Source organism: Oncorhynchus mykiss, chromosome 13, assembly GCF_057628025.1.
Source record: "Oncorhynchus mykiss isolate SJ-2025 chromosome 13, ASM5762802v1, whole genome shotgun sequence".
In the NCBI taxonomy this organism is placed as follows: Eukaryota; Metazoa; Chordata; class Actinopteri; order Salmoniformes; family Salmonidae; genus Oncorhynchus; species Oncorhynchus mykiss.
In genome coordinates this window covers 17160655-17167886 of record NC_143034.1, presented here as the reverse complement: position 1 = coordinate 17167886, position 7232 = coordinate 17160655, and positions in this window count along the sequence as shown.

The following is a 7232-nucleotide window of genomic DNA, read 5'->3' as shown; positions in this document are numbered from 1 at the left end:
TCCAATCATAGGTTACAGACATTGGGAGGGATTCAATCCAATCATAGGTTATAGACATTGGGAGGGATTCAATCCAATCATAGGTTATAGACATTGGGAGGGATTCAATCCAATCATAGGTTATATACATTGGGAGGGATTCAATCCAATCATAGGTTATAGACATTGGGAGGGATTCAATCCAATCATAGGTTATAGACATTGGGAGGGATTCAATCCAATCATAGGTTATAGACATTGGGAGGGATTCAATCCAATCATAGGTTACAGACATTGGGAGGGATTCAATCCAATCATAGGTTACAGACATTGGGAGGGATTCAATCCAATCATAGGTTACAGACATTGGGAGGGATTCAATCCAATCATAGGTTATAGACATTGGGAGGGATTCAATCCAATCATAGGTTATAGACATTGGGAGGGATTCAATCCAATCATAGGTTATAGACATTGGGAGGGATTCAATCCAATCATAGGTTATAGACATTGGGAGGGATTCAATCCAATCATAGGTTATAGACATTGGGAGGGATTCAATCCAATCATAGGTTATAGACATTGGGAGGGATTCAATCCAATCATAGGTTATAGACATTGGGAGGGATTCAATCCAATCATAGGTTATAGACATTGGGAGGGATTCAATCCAATCATAGGTTATAGACATTGGGAGGGATTCAATCCAATCATAGGTTATAGACATTGGGAGGGATTCAATCCAATCATAGGTTATAGACATTGGGAGGGATTCAATCCAATCATAGGTTATAGACATTGGGAGGGATTCAATCCAATCATAGGTTATAGACATTGGGAGGGATTCAATCCAATCATAGGTTATAGACATTGGGAGGGATTCAATCCAATCATAGGTTATAGACATTGGGAGGGATTCAATCCAATCATAGGTTATAGACATTGGGAGGGATTCAATCCAATCATAGGTTATAGACATTGGGAGGGATTCCATCCAATCATAGGTTATAGACATTGGGAGGGATTCAATCCAATCATAGGTTATAGACATTGGGAGGGATTCAATCCAATCATAGGTTATAGACATTGGGAGGGATTCAATCCAATCATAGGTTATAGACATTGGGAGGGATTCAATCCAATCATAGGTTATAGACATTGGGAGGGATTCAATCCAATCATAGGTTATAAACATTGGGAGGGATTCAATCCAATCATAGGTTATAGACATTGGGAGGGATTCAATCCAATCATAGGTTATAGACATTGGGAGGGATTCCATCCAATCATAGGTTATAGACATTGGGAGGGATTCAATCCAATCATAGGTTATAGACATTGGGAGGGATTCAATCCAATCATAGGTTATAGACATTGGGAGGGATTCAATCCAATCATAGGTTATAGACATTGGGAGGGATTCAATCCAATCATAGGTTACAGACATTGGGAGGGATTCAATCCAATCATAGGTTATAGACATTGGGAGGGATTCAATCCAATCATAGGTTATAGACATTGGGAGGGATTCCATCCAATCATAGGTTATAGACATTGGGAGGGATTCAATCCAATCATAGGTTATAGACATTGGGAGGGATTCAATCCAATCATAGGTTATAGACATTGGGAGGGATTCAATCCAATCATAGGTTATAGACATTGGGAGGGATTCAATCCAATCATAGGTTATAGACATTGGGAGGGATTCAATCCAATCATAGGTTATAAACATTGGGAGGGATTCAATCCAATCATAGGTTATAGACATTGGGAGGGATTCAATCCAATCATAGGTTATAGACATTGGGAGGGATTCCATCCAATCATAGGTTATAGACATTGGGAGGGATTCAATCCAATCATAGGTTATAGACATTGGGAGGGATTCAATCCAATCATAGGTTATAGACATTGGGAGGGATTCAATCCAATCATAGGTTATAGACATTGGGAGGGATTCAATCCAATCATAGGTTACAGACATTGGGAGGGATTCAATCCAATCATAGGTTATAGACATTGGGAGGGATTCAATCCAATCATAGGTTATAGACATTGGGAGGGATTCAATCCAATCATAGGTTATAGACATTGGGAGGGATTCAATCCAATCATAGGTTATAGACATTGGGAGGGATTCCATCCAATCATAGGTTATAGACATTGGGAGGGATTCAATCCAATCATAGGTTATAGACATTGGGAGGGATTCAATCCAATCATAGGTTATAGACATTGGGAGGGATTCAATCCAATCATAGGTTATAGACATTGGGAGGGATTCAATCCAATCATAGGTTACAGACATTGGGAGGGATTCAATCCAATCATAGGTTACAGACATTGGGAGGGATTCAATCCAATCATAGGTTACAGACATTGGGAGGGATTCAATCCAATCATAGGTTATAGACATTGGGAGGGATTCAATCCAATCATAGGTTATAGACATTGGGAGGGATTCAATCCAATCATAGGTTATAGACATTGGGAGGGATTCAATCCAATCATAGGTTATAGACATTGGGAGGGATTCAATCCAATCATAGGTTATAGACATTGGGAGGGATTCAATCCAATCATAGGTTATAGACATTGGGAGGGATTCAATCCAATCATAGGTTATAGACATTGGGAGGGATTCAATCCAATCATAGGTTATAGACATTGGGAGGGATTCAATCCAATCATAGGTTATAGACATTGGGAGGGATTCAATCCAATCATAGGTTATAGACATTGGGAGGGATTCAATCCAATCATAGGTTATAGACATTGGGAGGGATTCAATCCAATCACAGGTTAAAGACATTGGGAGGGATTCAATCCAATCATAGGTTATAGACATTGGGAGGGATTCAATCCAATCATAGGTTATAGACATTGGGAGGGATTCAATCCAATCATAGGTTATAGACATTGGGAGGGATTCAATCCAATCACAGGTTATAGACATTGGGAGGGATTCAATCCAATCATAGGTTATAGACATTGGGAGGGATTCAATCCAATCATAGGTTATAGACATTGGGAGGGATTCAATCCAATCATAGGTTATAGACATTGGGAGGGATTCAATCCAATCATAGGTTATAGACATTGGGAGGGATTCAATCCAATCATAGGTTATAGACATTGGGAGGGATTCAATCCAATCACAGGTTATAGACATTGGGAGGGATTCAATCCAATCATAGGTTATAGACATTGGGAGGGATTCAATCCAATCATAGGTTATAGACATTGGGAGGGATTCAATCCAATCATAGGTTATAGACATTGGGAGGGATTCAATCCAATCATAGGTTATAGACATTGGGAGGGATTCAATCCAATCATAGGTTATAGACATTGGGAGGGATTCAATCCAATCACAGGTTATAGACATTGGGAGGGATTCAATCCAATCATAGGTTATAGACATTGGGAGGGATTCAATCCAATCATAGGTTATAGACATTGGGAGGGATTCAATCCAATCATAGGTTATAGACATTGGGAGGGATTCAATCCAATCATAGGTTATAGACATTGTGGCTTTTAATGTAATTCTTGTTTTTTAATGCTTTTGGAAATTGCTATATAATTCCTCAATTCGAATGTCTTTGATTTCGACTTGAACTATCTATTTAAATTAAAGTACAGGCCAAACTGTTCAGTCCATATTCTACTGTTCTATTATGGTCAGAGGGGATAAAAACGGTTCATTTTTTTACAGTAACTTTGTTGTTGTCATATCTCAAACAGACAGTTTCAGCATTAAAGATTCCAGGTTTAAATAACACAATATAACCAACGTTATTCATGAGATCTTATAGTAAATGTACTATAAATCAGTGATTTAAACATCCCATCCATACACCACACTAAACCTACACATAGTCTGTGTCTGGAAAGGCATCCTATTCCCTAACTACTGTGACACTGCAGACACTATCCTCTCTCTAACAGTTAGGAGCCAAATGAATGATGCCAGGAACTCTAAATGTAATTACAGTGGGGAGAACAAGTATTTGATACACTGCCGATTTTGCAGGTTTTCCTACTTACAAAGCATGTAGAGGTCTGTAATTTTTATCATAGGAACACTTCAACTGTGAGAGACGGAATCTAAAACAAAAATCCAGAAAATCACATTGTATGATTTTTAAGAAATTAATTTGCATTTTATTGCATGACATAAGTATTTGATACATCAGAAAAGCAGAACTTAATATTTGGTAGAGAAACCTTTGTTTGCAATTACAGAGATCATACGTTTCCTGTAGTTCTTGACCAGGTTTGCACACACTGCAGCAGGGATTTTGGCCCCACAAACCACGGACCCAGCTTCCGGCCCCAATAGATCAACCGGTCACGAACAGCAGATTGGACGTACAGATTCCCAGCGGGACACTGGACGGGAGCGCGCTCTGCACGTAACGCCTGCTCAATGTCCGTGTCCAGCTCATCACACCACTGGCGTCACCAGGCAGGAGGCGGGGAGTATTGGAGTGGTATCCATGGACCGCTCCTCTGTGTCATACAGCCGAGACAATGCATCTGCCTTCACGTTCTGGGAGCCTGGTGTCGTGTCTTTACTATTGTAATGGCTGTCATCGGTGGAAGAAGGTGAGGACCAAGGTGCAGCATGGTAAGTGTTTGATTTTTAATATAATATAATCAACACTGAACACTAAACAAAATAATAACTAGGAAGAACGAACAAACGAAACAGTCCTGTCTAGTGAATGCACACAAAACAGAAAATAGACACCCATGAAACCCAGGTGGAAAAAGGCTACCTAAGTATGATTCTCAATCAGAGACAACTAACGACACCTGCCTCTGATTGAGAACCATACCAGGCCAAACTCAAAAACCAACAGAAAAACAAACAGACTGCCCACCCCAACTCACGCCCTGACCAACTAAAACAAAGACAAAACAAAGGAACTAAGGTCAGAACATGACAGTACCCCCCCCCCCCCCCCCCCCCCCCCAAAGGTGCGGACTCCGGCCGCAAAACCTGAACCTATAGGGGAGGGTCTGGGTGGGCCTCTGTCCGCGGTGGCGGCTCTGGCGCGGGACGTGGACCCCACTTCACCACAGTTTTTCTCCGCCTCTTAATTCCCCTCCCTGGCCTCTTAAGAGCGGCGACCCTCGCCGCCGACCTCGGACTGGGGACCACAGCCACGGGTCCCGAATGGACGGAAGATTCCGGCAGCACCAGATGGAGGGGAGATTCCGGCAGCACCGGACGGACGGGAGACTCTGGCAGTGAAGGGCGATTCTGGCAGCTCCTGGCTGACTGGCGGCTCTGGCAGCTCCTGGCTGACCGGCGGCTCCGGCAGCTCCTGGCTGACCGGCGGCTCCGGCAGCTCCTGACCGACCGGCGGCTCTGGCAGCTCCTGACTGGCGGACGGCTCTGGCAGCTCCTGACTGGCGGGCAGTTCTGGCGGCTCAGGACTGGGGGCAGCTCTGGCAGCTCAGGACTGGCGGGAGACTCTGGCAGCTCAGGACAGACGGGAGACTCTGGCAGCTCAGGACAGACGGGAGACTGGCAGCTCAGGACAGACGGGAGACTCTGGCAGCTCAGGACAGACGGGAGACTCTGGCAGCTCAGGACAGATGGGAGACTCTGGCAGCGCTGGAGAGAAGGAAGGCTCTGGCAGCGCTGGACAGGCGGGAGAACCTGTAGGAAGGAGACGGAGAGACAGCCTGGTACGGGGGGCTGCCACCAAAGGGCTGGTGCGTGGAGGTGGCACCGGATAGACCGGACCGTGAAGGCGCACTGGAGCTCTTGAGCACCGAGCCTGCCCAACCTTACCTGGTTGAATTCTCCCCGTAGCCAGGCCAGTGCGGCGAGTTGGAATAGACTGCACAGGGCTGTGCTGGCGAACCGGGGCTGGTGCCATGTACCCCGGCCCGAGGAGACGCACTGGAGACCAGATGCACAGAGCCGGCTTCATGGCACCTGGCTCGATGCCCACTCTAGCCCAGCTGGGATGTAGCCCACCGGGCTAAGCACGCGTACTGGGGACACCGTGCGCTCCACCGCATAACACGGTGCCTGCCCGGTCCCTCTCTCTCTCCGGTAAGCACAAGCACGGGAAGTTTGCGCAGGTCTCCTACCTGACTTCGCCACACTCCCAGTGTGCGCACCCCCAATATATTTTTGGGGCTGTCTCTCAGGCTTCCAACCGCGCCGCCGTGCTGCCTTCTCATACCACCGCCTCTCGGCTTTCGCTGCCTCCAGCTCAGAAGTATGATTCTCAATCAGAGACAACTAACGACATCTGCCTCTGATTGAGAACCATACCAGGCCAAACTCAAAAACCAACATAGAAAAACAAACAGACTGCCCACCCCAACTCACACCCTGACCAACTAAAACAAAGACAAAACAAAGGAACTAAGGTCAGAACTATCATTAACTGAAGACTGATTCTCTGTAATTAGTTATTACGCGATTTACTGATTAAATCACGTAGCTAATTAACTAGGAAGTCGGGGCACCAAGGAAAAATATTCAGATTACAAAGTTATCATTTCCTAAAATAACTTTTCAGATATTTTATCTGATCAATTAGTTAGTCTAATTAGTCTAATTAATTAATGATTTACTTTACGTAAGTCTCGTCAAATTGTTGGTTATCTGCACGAACCCAGTCTTCACTATGAGTCATCCATACATAGATTGTCTTAAATAATGTATTTATTACTAAGTAATTCACAGAAATGCATAAACAAACAAACAAGGTAAATGTAATGATAGGAGAATGTGCCCTAGTGGCTAAACCGACATGGCGGCTTGTTAGATAAAAGGGGAAGTGGGGGTCGACTAAGAAGTCACTACAGTTAATGATTATAACAATTGAAATGCTAATCCTTTACACATGAACACTCACTCATTCGGGAACAATTGCAATCAATATATATATTTACGCTCAGTGTGTCGTCTTGATCGCTGGTGAAAGGTTTGTGTCTTTTGTGGAATTGTCCGTCTCTCTCCCTCTCTCTCTCTCTGTTTTGGTTAGAGGGGATAGTTCAAAGTGACATTCATTCATTTGTTATAGAATGGATGTTTCGGCGGTTGCCGTTCTTCGCGTTCAATGATACCGAATTCCTAGCTGCAGACTAGTAATCAATATCAAAGACTTGTTCTTATTCTGTCGGTATTGATAGTCTAAGAGTTTGACCACGTGGTATGGTTAAAAGATTCAGCAATGGTCTACAACCTTTGTCCTCCTAATGGAGAAAAACATGGT